Here is a 20,658-nt window from a genome sequence, read left to right as displayed (position 1 = left end):
CTCTTGGTGTTATACTGGAATTACAGATGACCACCTATCTGCTCACTTTGTTCCACTCAATTTGGTCATTCAGACCGATAGTATCCCCCTTCTCTGAGTAGATCCAGCGAGCTTCCTTCACTGCCAATATTTTGTCTATGTCGCCAGCATCACCGAAAACCTTCTCCAAAATGACCCACTTTAATGATTTAAAGTGATGTTGCTGGTCATGATAATGTTGTACCAGGCGTGTAGTGAGCTTGCCAGCCCTGATCGTGCTTAGATGCTCTTGTATGCGTACCTTGACCTTTCTGGATGTTAAACCAATATAGTGTAAACCACAAGGGCATGTCAGTCTGTATATTACATGGCATGTATTGCAATTAGTGAACTGTCGGAGGAACCAGGTTCTCCCACTACCTAGTGTAATTTCAGTTGTTTTCTCCGTCAGTCCACACACTGAGCAACTACCACAGGGTTGGTGTCCTGGGGGAAGGCTTACACTCTTCTTATCATGAACAGGTCTCGTGTGCACTAGTCCGTCCTTCAAGCTTTGCGTCCTTTTAAACGCAAATCTGGGCTGGGGCATCTGAAAATCACTGGTTGATAGCAATGACCAGTGTTTCTTTATTATCTGTCTGATCTTGCTAGACAGAGGGTCAAACGTCAGGACTACTGGCAGGCTCTCCCTTGCTTCCTTTTTATTCCTCTCAAGCAGGGCTTCCCTAGGTGTATTATGGGCCCTCTTACGAGCTCTAGTGATGACTCTCTTAGGATAGGCACGTTGAGCCAATTTCTCGCTCAAAACCTCCGATTGACGCAGGTAGTCCGATGTAGAAGAACAATTCCTGCGGTATCTCAGAAACTGGCCAACCGGAAGGTTATCCCTTAGAGCTCTAGGATGAAACGACTGGTAATGCAACAGGGAGTTTTTGTCAGTGGACTTATGATGAACGCTGGTGCTAAGTTTGTCATTAACCACAGTGATGTCAAGATCAAGGTACGTGGCCGTCTCCCTACTAATCTGCCAGGTGAAATTTAAACAGATGTCAAGCGAATTCAACCATTCCAGAAACTCACAAAGGCGTTGCTGAGTGCCCGTCCAGAAACATAGAACATCGTCTATATCTCTTCCAGAGGCAGATATGCCCCTGGAAGGGATTGGAGGGTTGGTCCAAGTAATGTTCCTCGAATTGGCCGACATAAATACATGCCAAGCTCGGCGCAAAGGTAGCGCCCATAGATGTCCCCGAAGTTTGTAAATACAGGTCATCTTTGTAGCAGAAGTAGTTACGAGTAAGGGCCAGCTCCACACATTGCATAACAAAAGACTGGGGGGTATCGTAGAACCACTCCTGGGCCCCAAGGGCGCGAGCTGCTGCCACCAGCGTCGCGTCCTGGGGTATGCTAGTATACAAGGACTCGATGTCAATAGTCACAAGTAACTGCTGGGAAGGGTCGAAGTCCATTTCATTTATGATGTTCAGGATATCTGTCGTATCCTGAACATATGACCGCTGGTTAATTACAGATTCCCTAAGGAAGAAATCAGCAAACTGCGAAAGGGGCTCGAGTACCGAGGAGATCCCCGACACGATTGGGCGACCAGGGGGGGGGGGGGGGGGGGGGGGACGGACGCTGGGCCTTATGAATCTTCGGCAGAACATAGAATGCCGGTATCCTGGGGTTGACATTAACAAGAAACTCTGCCTCTTTAGCGGTGATCCACTTCTTCTCACGCGCCTGTGCCACAATGGTGGTAATCAGTTGTAGCAATTCGGCCGTGGGATCACGTACAAGAAGACGGTAATTCCTCCTGTCACTCAACAACCTCAGAACTTCAGCCTCATAGTCGCTGGTATTCATAAGGACCACAGCGCCCCCCTTATCAGCAGATTTAATGGTCAACGCAGCGTTATCCTGTAAAGATTTCACTGCATCCCAGTCCAATTTGCTCACGTTATTAAAAGTATTGGTATGCTGGGATTCCTCGAGCAGTCTGATCTCATTCAATACCTTGTTCTCAAAAACTGCGACCTCAGGGCCCACTGTGGATAGTGGTGGACAGAACTGGGAGGGACGGTGTAGATCCGTTGAAAAAACCGAGGTGGAAATCGGTTCTTTGTTAGCAAAGAATTTTTTGATCTTAATTTTTCTCACCACTTCGTGGACTTCAGTCCGACATTTAAAAGAATCATGTTTAGGAGTCGTAACATAACCAAGTCCGCGATTCAATACCTTAAGCTGGCCTGTTGTTAGCTCATGCTCAGAGAGGTTTACAACAATATAGCGTATAGCCAGGACCTGTTTATATCATTACGACAGGCATGCATCAGTGGTTGGTTTCTCGGGATAACATTCAAAGCCTCCTTCAGCTTCCGTGCCGCCTGAGAACAGGATGAGTCAAACCATCTGGGATTTGAAGTAACTACCCTACGTGCAGGTGCACTTAAGAGTTCCCCTACCCTAATGGTTATAACATTAAAGGCGCTAAGGACATCCTTCAATGAGGTACCCGACGAGACACAAAGTGCTACTTCGGGAGCACATGCGTGTATTACCACACTATAAAAGACATCAGGAGCAACCTGTGACCCTTTGAGACGGCGCCTACCGTCCGTTGGTCTTCGAATACCCGGTATCTCCACCCTGGATTTGCTAGATGAAAGTGGGCCACAATTGCACGCAGAGGCGATTATGGTCGCTATAAACACTTTCCTTAATAGTAAACCCACAAAATAAAGACTGAAGGGATGAAATTAGAATATAATCAATAAAAGATCCACTACCTCTCCCTTTAAAAGAAGGAACAAGAGCTTTACTGTGTGGGGCAGAGAGAGACATTAGTGACATTAGATCAAATTTGTTGAGTAAATTATTCAAAACTTCCCCTTGGGTAGAATGCTCAAAGTGGAACTCCCGCATTCGGGGGCAACCCAGGTCGGCCATACTTTTATACCTTGGATCGCCGCAAGGGTGGATGTTATAATCACCCAGCACCATTAGGTTGTGCGATATAAAACCACAAGTCTGTCTTATGTAGAAACCCAACTGGGTGATGTTGCATTCCCCTAGAGTACTTGTCGTCGCATTATAAAAGTTAGTCAGGCCCATACTAGTAGACCCCTTCTTCAGTACAATGGCTTGAAGACCCAACTTCGAGGACGGGAGAGTCTGAATCCGGCAATCCAGTGCCAGAGATATATAAATAACCAGACCACCCTTAGCTCTGCCACAAGCCGACGGGGAAGCCGGAACGAAGAAGGCCTTGAATCCCTCCAAGAATAAATTACAGTTCACCAACCATGTCTCCTGGAGACAAATCACTGAGAATTGCCTGACGAACTGCTGCCAAGTGGGATCCTGGAACTTATCAGCCAGGCCTGCAATGTTCCACAACAAAACATTGTTATTGGATACACTGGGGACCATCATACTTTGCACAATTGGAGGGTGAACCTTCTGCTGAGACTTTATCTCTATGGCGGTCTTTACAGAATTATGCAGTCAATCGCACTCCACCAACCTTGATAGAGTAGAAAATCTATTAGATAGCTCTAGAGGGGGGGACAGAGTAGTGCCCAACTGGCTGGTTTAGACTACGTGCAACTACTGGGTACCACGGATGTTGTGCCGCAGAAGGTTTATGAAACCACCCATCATGGGGAGCATCCATATTGCTAGTCCCTGGAATACCCATGTGTATCTGCTTTATAGAAAAAAACCTAACGGTAGTGCCTGTACAGCAGACCCATGATTTGATGGACCAGAGTTAAAGTCCCTGGACAGAATTATTTCTGCTAAAAATGATCTATTAAAATTCACAATAGCGCAGTCCCCCCCTCCAGATTTCCGCGAGCTGCCTATCCAGCCAACTCGACGCACCATGATAATGTGTCGTTCCACCCTTAAACCCACAGTGGTATTATTAGATAACCAGTGAACTACTTTGTTTTTAAGCTGGTAAAAATCCTCATTAATGCCCAGTGGGAGCGGTGGCACGCTCCCCAGAATCACTACATAGGGTGTAGATTCTGGTGGGAGATGAATAACTGGTAAGCGCTGAAAATCTTCCACTGGCTGCCCCTGTTTGCCCGCTAACTGACCACCAAGAAGTTGGTGACTCAACCCGTGCTGATAGAGGAATCTAAATTTGTAGCTACCGGCACAGAAACCATGGGCTTGGTAACTGGCTTAGGTTTGGGTTTCTTAGCTTTGCCCCCAATGGTTTGAAGTTTCCTTTTAGTGCCCCCACTGGTCCTAGGAGTCCCCTTTGCGGGCAGTTGGAGGCTCTCGCTACAAGGAACTAGATGTATATCTGCATGATTTTGTATAGAGTTACCGTCTTTCCCTTGTAAACAGTGGGTAACACTACGCTCCCTGTTTTATATTATAACGGGAGAGAGAGGCCTGTGCGTGGCCTTAGGAGGGGCTTCCTGCTGGGAAAGTAACTCAGTATTGGCCTGAGAGCTGTCACATGCCCGTGGACAGATGGATAAGCTCAGGGGTTCAGTGATAGCCTCCACCTAGGGTACGCTGGGGCCAGCTGATGGCATTCAATTTGAGATGGCTTCAGGCCATCCACTGATCAGTGGTTTGGAAGCAACTGAAGATTTTGGAGTTTCCAATGTCTTTGGGGTTTCCAGTTTAAGAAGTATTTGTGTGTCATCTGTGTGGTATAGCAGGCGAGCTGAAATGTATTGATAATTGCCGGTAATGACTTGATATAGATGTTGTAAAGCCTGGGTGAGATGATAGAGCCTTGGGGGACCCCAGCTTTAATGAGGTAGGGTTTGGATGAGGCGGAGTATGGATGACATTTGTTGTTTTAAAGGTAGGATGTGGTCCAGTCAAGGGAAGTCCCCTCTATGCCCCCTTCGCAGAGTCTTTGAATTAGTGCCATGATCTACTGTGCAGAGGGCAGCTGAATGATCAAAGAGAAGTAGTGCAACCACCCCATTATGGTCTACTGCGTTTTTAAGGTTATCCCAAACGAGGAGTAGGGTAGATTCTGTGCCTCTTCTTGGATGGAATCTTGTTTGGCAGTCAGAAAGTATGAAGTTATCTTCAATAAATTGAGACATCTGGGTGAATGGTCTGTTTGCAATAGGTCTGTAGGTGTTTGGGTCTTGAGGGTCCAGGCTTGTTTTCTTTATTATTGGGTGTATATAGGGCTTTAAGAAAACCTTATGTTGTCAAGGAATGATGGTTTTGATTGAAGGTGGGTGGGGATAGCAGAGGTTGTTAAAAGGATATTGTTGAAGACTTCTGATAAACAGGAGCTAGAGGGGGAGCTAGCTGGCCTGCTTGTTTTTAGAAGATCTATAAAATCAGTTTCTCATAGTTGTTTGAAGAAATGCAGAGGTTGGGTTAAACTACCTTTTGGGGGGATTGTTGGAAAAGAGCTGGTGCTGGTAGTTCTCTTTGGGTTTAAATTGGAATAAAACAGGTCTGCTTTGGTTGTGTAATACTTGCAGTTTGACAGTAAATTTTAATAAATTCTTTTTTTGCACATTTTGCAATCTGAATTCTGTTTGAATAGTAACTTTTTAGGTCTCGCCTAGTGTTGCAGTGCATGCGCTGCTCGCTGGCTAGAGATATTGTGAGAAAGGGATTTCAGAAGGGGGCTTGAAGCCCCGCCCCTTATTTCCATTGGCTGGTGTCACCTTTTATGCTAAACGGTGGCCTGCCATTGGAAATAAGTTTTTTTTGTTGCCGCCCTTTTGCCTTTTGGGACGGCCCCTCCGGACTGGATCGCTTGCTTCATGGCTGTCGTGAAGCACCTTCTTATCTTTACGAGGCGTGTTATATAAACAAGCAGTGATCCAGTCCGGATGGGCCATCCCAAAAGGAGGCAGGGCTGCAGGCAGGCACAATGCGCATGGCGCGCTTTCACTTTATAATTCCATTGCGTGGTAACAGCTTCTTATTGTTTGTTCGTTGATACCTGCAACTTGCAGCACAGCTTAGCAGTGCTGTAGAGAACTGTTATTGCTCATATTACCAAACATGAAAGTCGCCGAAGGTCTACTGGAATGCTAGCCTCTCATTGCACGTTACATGCAAAGGGAAAATGTACGAAGGGTCTTGTTCTTTACACGTCAAAATGCTAATTTTCCTAGTACCGCCCCCTTCCCCATTCACTGCCAGACCACCCAGGCCATACCCTACCCTGCATCATCCTTTCCTGTCCCAGGACCAATGGCACTTTGCAACCCGATAGAGCGCTTCAGCAATGTTGTTCTAGGCCAGAGCTGCTAAGTTTACAACTGGAGAACCGGGGTCGAATCCCGGCATCGGCTCGACTTCGTGTGATTTAGAGCAAATCAACTAAAATCTTTCTGTGCTAATCGTGCTGCATAAAACAGCAAAAAAATAAATCTGACCCATCGGCGTAATCTGCTCTTCTAGTTCTGAGACGGAGTCCACAGGCCGTCACACCAGACTGGTAGCACCGTCGGCTCCAACAGCCCTTCTGCCCTCACACTACTCTACTTATTCCCCCGCTGCTTTCAGCGGCGCCCTCTGCTGGTCTAACCCTGCTGCACTCACACGGTTCTGTGGGCCTTATTCCTGAGCGCCCCCGTTCTAATTCCGTACCCTCGCACAGCTTGCCGATGCCCTACTCCCGCTGGGCGCTCCCTCCCCTGCCACCCGAACAAAGCTACGTCAGTGCCCCTCATACCCGAACAAAAGCTTTCTCTGCTGTTTTAACGCCGAGTGAGGTCCGTCCAAGCACCGCTCTGCAGATGCACCTTCACCTAGCCTGCAGCGGTCTCTGCTGTTCCGGCTCTAAGACCCATTCCCAGTCCTGCTTTACGCCCGCATCCCTGACCGGCAGCGCCCTCTGCTGGCCAGATTCTGTTACCGGCGGCAAGGGGTTTGCAGCGTTACCTATCTCAAGGCCGTGACCATCGCAGGAGGCTGAGAGGTCTATAAATGCATCTTCGGGTCTTGGGTGAACACACAGAAGTTTAGGTATAAATGATATTACATTGCAAAACCAGTATTGTACAAAAGTAGCGTTGGTGTTTATTAAAGTTGCTTTATAATGTGTGATTGAGGAGAAGCGGGGTGGGCGTTGGCGAGCCATAGCTCTGCTGACCTACCAAGGGAAAGTGGTGTGATTGGCAATCCACTATTTACATTGTCTTTTAATCCTTCCGCAGCACATGATTTAATCAATTTACAGCCTCGGGTAATCCCTCGGGCTGCTTCTGCTTCAGAGGCGGGAGCAGCCCTTGTAGCTCCCAAATGCTCTCCAGCGGCCCACGAGGCTGGGACCAGTGACGCAAAAGCTTAACTCTTGCCATAGAGAGAACGAATTGGCACGTTCCATGCCCATTCGATTCTCGGCCTCTCTGCTGCGACTCCCAGTAAAGCCATCCATTCTAGGGGAGCTACTTACATCTGTTACATGGAGATGGGCTGCTCTGGAAGGAAAGAGGGAGCTTTGTCAAAAGGCTGGTGACCCGAAGGCCTGGGGCTGACATTGCCGTAGACCACTAAAATACCGTTTGCGTTAGAATTGGCGTACAAACGCATCCGATTCTATTACAGGACCGGAGGCTTCGTATTATGCTTCTCTTTCTATTTATTGCTACCCACAGCAGCCAATGAAAACTTTTGTTACATGAAAAAACAACACTTTTCTCATGATGCATATGTCACATCACTTCCTGCAGGGCCCCATAAGAGCCAGCCATACCGGAACTAGTCCTCTTTCTTTGCTGCTCACGCAGACAGTTAAGTGGAGAGCTACGATTTGATTTAATCTTAATGCTTATGTGTTTTACAAGCGATGGCTATTGTAAGCTGATGCTGATAATGCTTATGTTCCGGCGCGCGCGCCCTGACTTGTGTGCAGCCTTTGGTTTGCTGGGGATTTGAATCGCGCTGTGGCGCCTGGTGAACACCGCGGTAGAGCGCGGTTCGATCGACGGCATTTTTTGCCGATTAGCGGGCCGAGGCGCGAAAAGCGCATGATTTCAAACTTGGGGATTTACACGCGACGCTCGGCCGCACCGCATGCCCCGTTAGCGCGTTGCGCTTACCGATCAGCACCTGGTACCGCCCCGCCTCCGGTGGGTTCAAAATTGATGTCTCATGGGCGCTGGGCTTCCCTTGTACGCCGCTGACGCCAGGAGCCTTTAGTTTTAGTTTCGTTAGCGTTTCCACGTGCGTAGCCCAATCTAGTAGGATTTAGTAGGATTTGGGCTACGCACATCGAAACGACCCGATTAGTTTCGTTTTCAGCATTTGAGCTGTAGTTTTTACCGAAAGAGCACTGCTGACGCCTGGCTGGCTGTAAGAACGACCTGGGCCTGGAGGGAGCACACCTCCTTATATTTAATATTGCTCTTGGCTCCATTACGCCCTGTGGGCTGAAATAATTATTCTACAGCTGTTGGCTGAGGAGCTAGGTACCGGTGCTGCTGTGCTGTGGGTTGGCTCCCCCCTTGGATTCCTCTTTGCTCTTGCACTATGAGCAAGTACCGCTACAAGTGTGGTTCCACTATGGATACGTGGGTGCATTATGAGGAGGACGATACCTTGTACGAGGAGGAGGTAGGAGGACCTGCCATTGAGGACAATATTGTTGAGGCCCTGGATGCTTCTGTCCAGGAGTCGGTCAGCAAGGCCCTAGAAAAAGCAGTTCCTGGAACTGTACAGCAAGCTCTGGCGACGGCTTTAAAGCCCATCACTAAACAGCTGGAGAGGTTTGCTAAGAAGCATGGCTTCCCTAAACAAACAGAGGGGACGTCAGGGGATTCCCGGGGTCAGCCTTGGCCACATTCACAGTCCTACGAGGCGCTGCCGCCCCCATCTCGAGACCGTGAGAGGGTTCAAGACACTGATACAGAGTCTACGTCCACTTCCTCGGACACACCGGACGACTCCCCTCCTAAAAAGAAGTCCAGGAAGACCAAGCATGCGGAACCCCCAGAGGTTCCTACACCCTTTACTTTTAACCCCGCAGATATCGTGCACCCCCGATCATCGGACTGGTTACCGGCTCCGGAGGTGGCTGCGTACCTGCACGAGAATTTACGTAAGGGGTTTGACAAGGAGGTGCGCAGTAGGCTAAAGTCAGAATGCCCAAGACCGGACCTATCGGACAAAGTGGCGGAGACGCCGGACATTGACCCTAGCATGCTAACGTTCCTAAAAAAGTTCGCCAAGGATCCCAAGAAAGGGATTGATCGCGCTTGGCGGGGTTGCCAAGACAAGCTCCTGGATGTGGTCGGCCCCCTGGCAAAAATTTTGGAAATGGCCCTTGAGGCGCAGGAATCTCGGAGTGCGATCGATCCACACATGCTAGCGGGCTGGACCCAACGAGCTATCTGCTTGTTGGGGAATGCCAACTGCGCGATATCGACAGAACGCAGGAAATCGATATTAATGCGGATGGACGCCAACCTTACTGAGCTGGCCGCGTCGGAACCTGGGCCGTTGGCGGACGGCAACCTCTTTGGGGACCGGTTTGTTAAGGATGTTGCGAAGTATGTGGGCACGTTTACTACTCTGGACAAGGCTCAAGCAGGGATCAAGCGCGTGTTTCACGCCGGTGTTTTCAATAGGGCCGGACGAGGGCGGGGACGCTCGTTTGGCCGTCAGCACACTCAAGGTCCCCAGCGAGGAGATTTCGGACGCGGCAGGGGTGACTGGGACTCCACCCGTGGTGGTACCTTCTACCCCACCAGACAGCGCTTCAACAAACGGCGCTTTAACAAAGGCTCCTATCGTGGAGGATTCCAAGCCGCTGATTCCTCAGGTGAGCGCTTCAGATTTACTTCCTCTTCCCTTGGGGGGGCGTACTCGGTATTTCTTTCACAATTGGGCTCAGATATCACAAGACGCTTGGGTATTACAGACTGTTCAAGGGTTCCAACTAGAGTTTTTTCAGACGCCCCGTCAGGTACAGCGCCCCAGACAGCTTTCTTTTTCCCAACGCGAGTGCGATTTCATAGATTCAGAAATAGACGCATTGCTGCAGAAACGCGCGATAGCTCCTTGCAGAGAGGGCCCTCGCGGTTTCTGCAGCACTATTTTTCTGGTACAGAAGAAAGGAGGCGGTTACAGGTTAGTACTCAATTTGAAGGATTTCAACCACTTTCTTACTTACAAACACTTCAAGATGGAGGGCATCCATCTATTGGCGGATTTACTGAAACAAGGGGACTGGTTGGTCCGTCTGGACCTGAAGGACGCTTATCTGTCCGTTCCCATATATCGTCCCCACCGCAGATTTCTTCAGTTTCAATGGCGGAACCGGTGGTACGAGTATTTGGTCCTTCCTTTTGGACTTTCCTCAGCTCCGTGGTGCTTCACCAAGGTGCTGAAGCCGGTCGTGGCCTACCTCAGAGAACAAGGGGTTCGCATGATCGTCTATTTGGACGACATGCTCATTATGGCGCAGTCTCCGGAACTAGTGGCTCGGCACCTGCGCATGACCATTCATACTTTGCAGAACCTGGGGTTCGTGATCAACGAACCGAAGTCGGTCCTCTCTCCCACGCAGACGATAGACTTTCTGGGGTTCGTCATAAATTCTCAGACGGCCCAACTCTGTCTCCCGAGCTCCAAGCTACGGGACATCAAGAAGGAACTACGCTCGTTTCTATCCAAGCAGATGGTCTCGCTCAGGGGGATTGCCCGCATAGTGGGCCTCCTTGCGTCATCCATTCAGGCGATATTCCCAGGCCCCCTGCACTACAGGGCCCTTCAACGCCTAAAGATCCAGCACTTACAGAGGGGCCTTTCTTACACGGACGTAGTCCCCCTCACCCAGGAGGTGAGGGAGGAGATGCAGTGGTGGTTGGCCCACGTCGAGGCGTGGAACGGCAGAGCAATCTTCGGCTCATTGCCAGAGGTGGTCATAGAGTCCGACGCCAGCCGTTGGGGTTGGGGAGCGCGCTGCGGAAATATGTCCACAGGGGGACGGTGGTCCCTGGAGGAGTTAAATCTTCACATAAATTGTCTGGAGCTCCTCGCAGGATCCTTTGCGATCCGGACGTTGGCCCCCCGGCAGATCTCATGTTGCATCCTTCTTCGGATGGACAACGTGTCGGCAGTCCGATACATCAACAAATTGGGGGGCACGAGGTCCTCGATGCTGGTGGAGGTAGCGAAGGCCTTTTGGCATTACTGCCTAAACAACCAGATATCGGTGGTAGCGGAGTACATTCCGGGTCAGTCCAACGTGGTGGCGGATTGGAACTCTCGCCACCTCAAGGACTACAGCGACTGGCAACTTTGCCCGCGGGTGGTTCACTGGTTACAGGAGATTTGGGGACGCTGCGAGATCGACCTATTTGCTTCCAGGCTGAACCGTCAAATGACGCAGTTTTTCAGCTGGAGGCCGGACCCTCTGGCGCGGGCGACCGATGCCTTGGCTCAGGAGTGGTCTCAACAGTTGAACTATGCGTTTCCACCGTTCATCCTCATTCCCCGAGTGTTCACTCAAGTGATGCGTCAGAAAGCGGAGGTGATAGTGGTGACTCCCCTGTGGAAGTCGCAGCCTTGGTTCCCGTTGCTGATGGAGGCGAGTTGCGACTTCCCCAGGCGGATTCCTTGGTCCTCGACCATGCTCCAGGGCCCTCAGGGGGAGACACACCCGATGGTGCTATCGGGGCACCTGACCCTGATGGCCTGGAGACTTTCAGGCAGCGTTGGCAAATGCCAGGATTTTCGGACCAGGCTGCAAACTTTATCAATCAAGCATGGGCCCCCTCTACCAAGAAACGATATTCTTCAGCCTGGGGATGCTGGGTTCGTTGGTGCGTGGGACAACATGTGGATCCCGTGGGGGCAGGATTACCCTATGTTGTAAATTTTCTTTCGGAGAAGGCGTCGCAGGGTTTAGCCTACCGCTCGGTTAATAACTTCCGCTCCGCCATCTCGGCAGGCCACTCTCAGATCGAGGGCAAGCCTGTTGGGATGCATCCTCTCATCTGTAAACTCCTAAAGGGCATTAGAGTAGCCAATCCTCCCAAACCAAAGTATTCCTCTTTGTGGGACGTCTCGCTGGTTCTGTCTCTCTTCAATAGTTGGCCGGACCTCGCTCCGTGTCCTTAATAGAATTGAAAATTCTTGGCGCGAATGCTAGCTAATTTTTGATTCTAGAGTGGGCAAAACCTCCCAGGTCTATCTATCTTTAGCGTGAGCACAGCTCTTAGCGCTTTGAAATGGCATATTGGCGTCATAGGCTCTATACCTACTGTTCTACACTGCAATGTATATTCTTTTTCATTTATAAGCACTGCAGGACGTGTTAAAAACTTATCACTTTAACAGTGCTTGATTTATCGACCTCTGAAAGCCGTGGAGGGCTGCACCAGTTGGGCAGGGCCGGACTGTCCTTTTGTTCCGCCGGGCATTTCTCCGCAAGGTTAATTGCATTGGGAATAGGTGGTTTCAAGAGAGAAAGATGTGTGCTGCACGAGAGACTGTACAAATACACACCCTGTTTTACTGCTGTCCTTGTCAGCCACAGAGAACAAGTATTTGCAATACAATAGGTCTAGCATTTTCGCGAGTTTAAGCTATTGGCTTTGTAAATTACAATGCCTTTTATTTGTGTTTTAGGTTTTAAAACAAAAATAAAAAGCATTACCATTTACAATACCTTTAGGCCTGTAGTAGGTGGACTGTTGATGTAAACAGTATTGGAATAGCAGTGTTGGTCTATATCTTTATCCTCGTCCAACAGGTTTAGAAGTTATTCCTTTGGGTCTGTATGTGCAGGTGGTGTGGATAGTAATTGAGAGAGAGGTGGTGGGTTGTGCAGTTGGTTTTGTGGTGTAGTCTTATTGTGTAATACACAAGGAGATGCAAGGTTGCGAACAGATGTGTGTTTGTGTCGTGTGTGTGTGTGTGTGTGTGTGTGAGCGGTGGAGCATGTGGGTCATGTTTCAAGGCTCAAAATTGCGCAATGGATGAAAGGCGAATGTAAAGTCTCGTGTATTGGAGGAGTTTGTGATTGCTGTTGCACATGTTTAAAAAAATTGTACGCAAAGTTGGTTTAGGAGCTGTATTTGTGTGGGCATGAGGGAGTGAGTGTTCGTTGGTATTTTGAGATGGAATGTAGTGAGAAATTGAGTGTGTGTTATGTTTGTTTTTGTGGAGTCGTCATATGTGATACTGTGAGTGTGTGTAGGATTTGGTTCTAAAGTACTGGTGGGGGTTTATGTTGGAGGGGAGATGGGTGGTGATGTGCAGTTGAGGAGAGTATGTTGTGAGTGAGGAGATGAACAGGCGTGATGAGTGTACTTGATTTGGTAGCGTGAAGAAGTAGTATTTGAAGTGTAAGGAGTGTTTATGTTTACTCTGTAAAAAGAGGAGGGGGTTGTTGGAGGATGATATGAGCGAGGGTTGAGTAAAGGGTTGTTGCAGCTGGAATGGGGTCCGTTAGAAGTAAGTAGAGGGTAGAGCAGTTTTTTTGTATGTAGAGGGAGGTGTGCTTGAGGGGATTAAGGTTATGTGTAATGTTGTTTTGTGTTGGCGATACCTGTGATTGACAGAGAGGTAAGGCAGAGTAGCGTTTGCGTGACAGTAAAGGTGCCATTGTGTGGCAGTAGTTGTAGAAAGATGCATTGCTGTTTTGTGGCGTTTTGTAGTGTTTGTTGACCGGCTGGATTGAGTTTTTTGTTGTGAATAAGTAGTGTGAATTTGCTGCGAAGATGTAGGTTTGTTTAATGATGTGGACGGGTTATGGTAGTGGATGGTAATTTGTAAAAGGGCAGCATTTCTGGACCTATGCCAAAACAGGTCGAAACAAGCAACTACCCTTATCCTGGATGCACAAGGTGAGACACCCTGAGCCCCAAGGTTAAATAGGCCTAGTGATCAGGTGAGCATGGCAATGGGAACCTAGCCGATCAACATCCTAGCACTAAACCCAAGAGCTAATTGGAGCCCTCACCCTATCAACCAATCACAGGCTTAGCCCTATCAACCAATCAGAACTCATACCCTAAGGCTGAGGTCCAGTGGTTTTAAAGTAAAATTGCACTGCACAGAGTGTGTGCTCTCAACACCTTTGCTATGACCTCGCTCTCTGGGCTGTTTAAGGCTCATAGAAGCTGTGGGCTAAAAAAGAAAAGAAGCTGTCTGCCTTGAACTTCCCTCCACAAACTTTAGGGACAGTGTAAGGTGATCGCAAAAGCCTGGTAAATTTTCTTCTGGAACATGTTCTGTATATTACACTATGGGGATCCTAGTCATTGGATCATAATGCTCCAGACACTTAACAATACTTTAAGATTCCTAAATTTCCGAAATTAAGAGATCCTTCGTTAGGGTAGGAAGTAACGTGCCCAGTGTTTGACTTACTCCCTTCACCACATCATGTTTTATGTAAAACCGTGGCTAAAAAGAGATCTTTTGATTTCGAGGCCTTTCCATGGTAACTTGTGCCCTAACCAGTCACTCCAGTCATTCATTTCAAGTGGTCCCCAATTTCTACGCACCTTCCCAGGGCTACATATCATTGGAAGGGAAAGCCTTATTCTACAAACCAGATAGCTACTCACCAGGATCCTTTCCAGCTCCTCGACATCTGCCTTGTCCATCAGAATCCTGCAAAATATTACAACAGCAGATCAGGAGCAGTCCCTGAAAACTCCAGTAGAAAGCACTTACAGGAAATCCCATCTCTCTGTTAGTGATGGTACACTTCAGCCCCAGCCCACCTTCATACGTGGAAGCTGGAGCAAGCCAAATATGACAAAGTAGTAAAGATACAGTCACCCTACTCTTCACAAACCTGGTCCCAGCTCCCTCTCCTTCCAGCCACTTCTGCACTCCCTAGCAACCCCTCCCTTTCATGGAAATGCCAAGGACCATTGTTCCAAGTGGTATTTTGGAAGGAAATAGACTTTACTCGCTGTTGGGGGTATAGGGGCACATTCTTTGGGCTAATACATTTGGGACTTTCTATCCCAAAGCAAACAAGAGGTAACCTTCCTATGCTGGTCCTCGTGATCCATCCAGCCATATACACAGAATCCTTAAGCAGCCTGGAACAAGATCATCATCACTGAGGGGCACATAACATTTTTTGTAAGTTTACTGATGAATCCTTAACCTGGAAGTATCACAGTTATGAAAATGTATAGCAGATGCCATGTGATGGAGGATGCTCATCCACTCGAAGGTTCTGAGCCTATTTGCCAAGCAGAAGAACATTGTTCAATGAAAGTGGGGCTCATTCGCGTCCAGATTATGACCAAGTCCCACCTACTGCCACCTTCCATATCTCAGTCACTTCTCCTTCAGTTGTGTGGGCCTTGCTTAGTCTTTTTCCTTCTGTCAGCAGGTGTACATAGCCTCAGGTTGCGTCTTAAATACTATTGGAAGTCAAGAATTTAAAACTTGCAAAGGCAAACTATACAAGTGATTTTCTGCATAGGACAACATACAGAGACAATGGTAAAGTTATCCTTGGTTTATTGCCTGAAACGTCTGGGAAGTAAACAAATTCTTTCTGAAGGGAGTAGGGGGTAGAACTGTAGAACTGTAGAGGCACGATTTCAAAAGGATTTATTTGGGCCCATGTGCTCGACAGGCAGTGTGCATGTAGGGATATCTAACAAGAGGCTTGAGAACACAGTTATGTAAGATACAAGTTTTTCCTGATAAAGGCAAGCGTCATAGGTGTGCAGACAGAGATTTTGCCAAAAGGATTTACTTTCTATACACAGGTTTGTGACTAAATAATGCTACACTATTCTCTTGTGTGGACTTCAATGCTCCAACAGGTACATTCTATTGATTAGATAGCCCCTCTACTTGAATCAATGTCCATGAGAAGTCTTTAAGAGTCACAACCTCAGGATACAAATGGACCTTTATTCAGGAAAAATGGAATAGCATATATAATAACACTAGAAAGAAGTCCCAAAGGCTACGATGTGGAACATGTTAAGGCCATGATAAGGAGTAGAAGACAGCATTGGGAGCCCTCAGAAAGTGGGTCTTACAGGTGAATACTCTGAGGGAAGCAATGGAGGGAATCTTGATAGGAAATGACAAAACTATGTAGGGCGCTCAAAGAAGCTTGAGCAGCATTGCTCCAAGTCGAAGGATATCATTTTAAATCAATGCTGACTTAGGTTCAAAAAACAAAAAAAATAACCAAAGGGGAGCAAGTGCTGAACCCCTGGTGGCTAGGGACCTGCCTAATCGGAGGCAGGAAATTCTTAATGGGGAGGAGCACAAAACATGAAAAATGACACTCAACAGGCACTACCAGGTGTTCAAGGAGAGCGTTACAAGTCTAACTTAATAGGAGCTGCCAAGCGTGGGTTTGTTTTGGGTGTTTGTATCTCAAAGGATTAAGTTGGGACAAAGAGGCAAGTTGAAAGACATTCGATCAACAGGGAAGTCCAGAATGTGATGCATGCAATGCCAAGGGCAAAAGAGAAAAGCCTGGCAGCAATGAGCAGGGTAGATTCAGGACATTTCTAGATGAGGCTTCACAAAATCTACAGAACATCTTAACTCCATGTTGTGAAAAGCGTAGAATGAGATGCTAATGGTTGGGAGAGCCCTGGTCACAATAAAAGAGGCCACAATAACAGCAATAAGCAAGTAAGAAAAGTACCCTTGCCACCGCACACTTTACCGCTCTACCTTCCCTTTCGATATTGCTATTAAGGTCTTAGCAAACATGCAAACACATCTACCCTCATTATGCATATGATAGGGGTGGGTTAATTGGACTTTATGGAGCCACCAAAGGGAAATACATTTATTTCACCTGGCACTTACTGGAAAAGAAAAAGCAGTACTGCTCTCTCGTGCACTGAAAAGGCTTTAAAAAAATGTGGAGTGGTCAGGCATCCGGAGGAATTTGTTGAAGTGGATAAGGGTTCACTATGGTGATTGAAGGACTACTGTTATTGGGGAACTGACCTATAGCTTACATAGAGGGACACCGCAGGGTTACACTTTATTTTCTAACATATTAGGTTTCATATTACTATAGATAAATCATATAAAACAATAGTCCCCAACAGTTCATGGCTAAACAAAAACATTGGCATTAAGCATTATCAGGTCCCATCTCCCCCAACCACCAACAATCACTCAGTTGCTTGCCTATGTTATGTGTGAATAATTCAGTGCCCAAGGAACAGGGCTATGGACCCCATAGCCCCAGGATAAAACCTCTGTAATGGCACCAATCATTCAACATTTTATGATGCTTCTGTGTGAACCCTCTGGCCAAGAAAATGGATCTCTCAATACTTCTGCAATGATCCAGTCCTTTTCTCCAACAAAGGCGGTTTCAGGTCCTTCCAAAGTTTGGTAATGTCCATATTGGCAACAAGGAGACCGATCCATACCAATGCCGTATTGTATCTACTACTATCCAAACCCACATTAATACGTAGAAGAGTCATTTTGGGATCCAGGGGAGCTGGAGCTGTCACCTCAAAACCCTAATCAACCAAGAGAGCACACCCTCTATAAAGCAGGCAATCAACTCCAGACTTGTGAGTTATGTCCCCATTTTGGTGCAAAACATCTCAAGAAAAGCGGCAAGTCCACTACACCCCTTCCTCCACAGTCTATCTAGTGTGAAGCAAGCACAATGAGGCTATTTTAACTGAGCAAATGACGCCATAACAGACTCCCTCGTGGATGCCCATGCCCCCCCCGCTTCCACTCTTTGCATGGTTATGAAAGAGTCAGGAGTGTTATTCACGGATGAATCTGTGATAATTATTTGTGGTCATGCAATTCATCAGTCAAAACCTTTGCCACAGTAGGAGCTCTGCCAAGTCCATAAGACTTGAGCTAGTTGTAAGTATCGTAAGAAGTGACTCCAATGAAGGTCATATTCATCATGTGAATCAGCAACTGACGATCACTGTGCCATTCATAATGTTGCACAGCCTTGAGATACTGGAGGTATCCCATTGTTTGAAACGGTTAGAAATGGGGGTCTCTAGTTGGCAGGTTGTTACCCTGTCCAAGTAGGGATCCTTCTTCCTAGTCAGGATAAGGGGAATACACTTCTAAAATAACTCCAGGGGGGTACCTTGGTAGCTTGGCATCGAGCAGTCAGACTTCTCAGAGGCAGTGTGTAAAGCATTTGCACATAACCAGCAGTAATACAGTGAAAACACTACAAAAAAACACCACACCAGTTTTAGAAAAATAGCAAGTATTTTATCTGTGCAAAACAAGACCTAAAACGATAGAAAATCCACTATACAGTTCAAAGAAATATCAATAAGCAAAACCAGACAAAATAGAGTTCCTTGAAGTCGATAGCTCCATCTGGGGCTATCACGGCGGTGTGAACAACAAATCCAAACAGTTCTGGCTGACCGCGGTGTCGCGGGCCAGCTATGGTGTCGGGAAGACCCACAAAACACTACCATCGGAAATATAGAGCATCAGGGACCTCGTGGTGAGCTTTGAATAGCCGGTGGTTCCAGAGGTCATGGCAGGAGTTGTAGGGCCTATTGAAGTCACACGTGTTGCAGCTCGAACTCCGTGGGGTTGAAGTCGGGAGCGCCAGTGTCAGCGATGCAAAGTGCAGCAGTGCAGTGCCCTCAGGTCATGGTGCAGGCAGCGGCTCGGTGACGGTCGCCCAGCGGCATTTGTGAGACCAGGGCTGTGGTGCAAAGTGGTGAGGTGCTCGTCGCGGTGTTGGAAGGTCAGGGTGCAAGCAGCAGCGGCGTTGTTGCTGAAGCGATGTCATCAGCTGACAAACCGGAGTCGATAGCACGGGCGTCGGTAGGCTAAGTCTGCGGTGTGGGATGGGGCGAGCGGTGTGTAACTCACAAGCAGAGCCCTCAAAGCACGGTGCAAGCAAGGGCATCAATGCCGGTGTAGAGTCACGGAGTCGGGGATACCAGGCCGACGGTGTGAAGTGCGGGGCCCACAGGTCACGGTGCAAGCAGTGGCTCTGGGGAGACCAAGGTTGCGGTGCAAAGTGCAGCGGTGCCCTCTGTGGTGCCTTTAGGACACTGAGCAAACAGCAGCGTTGGGTTGCTTTCTCTTTAGTTGCAGCACAAAACACACAATCCCCAGTGCTAGTAGCAGATAAACTTGAAGTCTTTGCTGTTCCTGAGACTTCTTGAACAGGGGGTAAGCTCTACCTCTAGCCCTTAAAGATGCTCAAATAAAGAAGTTGCAGAAAGTTCAGTCCAGGCCTATCTCTACCCAAGACAGAAGCAGCCACTGCAGGCCAACACAGCAAAGCACACAGCAAAGTGGTAGCCCTCACAGCTTCTCCAGTTCGTCTTCTTGGCAGGTTCCTTGATCCAAAAAAGTTAGAAATATTGGGGCCCTGACCCCAGAAGTTTATAACACATTTACTCTTTGTTCTATCTGTGGCAAAGGCCTCTAAGCCTAGTCCTAACCAGTTCTACCCTCTCTTGCCCAGGTTCACTACAGGAGGTGGAGACAACATTGTGCATAGTAGATACTGCTTATCCTGGTGCTAGTGAAAACTCCTCCCACCACTCTAAATGCAGACCAGGCCTGTTCAGCCCAACTATGAGTCACCCAGCAAATGCAGGACATACCTCAACCCCCCTTGTGCCCGTCTGCAGTGAATACACATCTCCAGCCCCTGTCACTCCAAAAACAGAGAGTCAATACACAAACCAGGCACACAGAATGGTAGGTAAGAAAATACCCACTTTCTAAAAGTGGTATTTTCAAACACATAATATAAAAATCATCCTTACTAAAAGATGTATTTTTAAATCCTGAGTTCAGGCATACTAAACTCTATTTCTCTATCTTGTCGTCCCAATGGAAAGTTAGGCTTGTAAGATGTTACAAAGCAACTCCCATATTATCCTACGAGACAGACAGCCTTGCAATAGTGAAAAACAAAATTAGCTGTATTTCATTATCAAGACATGTCACACACACCAGTACACACACATTTAGTGCACCCTGCCCACAGGGGTACCATGGGGCTATCTGAGGGGTGCCTTATGTAAGAGAAGGGAAGGGCCTGACAAGTGAGTGCGCTTGCCAGGTCGACAGGGCAGTTAAAACTGCACGCAGACACTGCAGGTGCAGGTCTGAGACCCCTTTGAAAAGCTACCTGTGTGGGTGGCACAACAAGTGCTGCAGGCCAACTAGTAGCATTTGATTTACAGGCCCTGGGTTCTCAGAGTGCACTGTACTAGGGACTTAGTAGTAAATCAAATAAGCCAATCATGGATACACCAATCCATAATCAATTTACATGGAGAGCATATGCATTTTAGCACTGTATAGCAGTGGCAAAGTGCCTAAAGTCCTAAAACCAACAAAAACAGGCTAAAAAACAGGAGGACAAAAAGCAAAATGGTTGGTGGTGAACCCTCAGAAAAAGCCAAATCTAACAGAAACCCTGCAGTTCAGTCATCTGCAAGAGCCACTGCCTAGTTCACAGGATTTTTTTTTCTTCGCTGTTGTTTCCAACCAAAGGCTTTATTCATGTAATTTCAGATTTGAATTATTACTCCGGTGGCCAGTGGAAGGGGGATTTGGTCAACCCACTGTACAGTAGATGAAGCATTTGTACCACGGAATTGCCCATTTCTCAGATGCAAGAGCTAGGACCCCCGGTGTGTCATAACACTACTTGTTAGGGATTACTTGATATGCAGCTCTATAATACTAAGTAATATCAACAACAGCAACACCCCTTCATAAGTG

The 20,658-nt window shown here is 47.7% G+C and overlaps 1 long non-coding RNA gene across 1 annotated transcript in view; it reads right to left on the bottom strand.

Moving 5' to 3' along the window:
• Window positions 1–20,658, bottom strand: part of LOC146798636 (uncharacterized) — an 85,869-nt gene that overhangs the window by 41,737 nt on the left and 23,474 nt on the right. The window contains exon 2 of the long non-coding RNA XR_014968736.1: window positions 14,514–14,559. This is a non-coding gene — a long non-coding RNA (uncharacterized LOC146798636). The remainder of the gene's footprint in view (window positions 1–14,513; window positions 14,560–20,658) is intronic.

The sequence above is a fragment of the Triturus cristatus genome, chromosome 9 (assembly GCF_964204655.1).
Source record: "Triturus cristatus chromosome 9, aTriCri1.1, whole genome shotgun sequence".
Classification (NCBI taxonomy): Eukaryota; Metazoa; Chordata; class Amphibia; order Caudata; family Salamandridae; genus Triturus; species Triturus cristatus.
The sequence above is the reverse complement of the archived record's forward strand: the minus strand, read 5'-3'. Positions and strand labels throughout refer to the sequence as shown.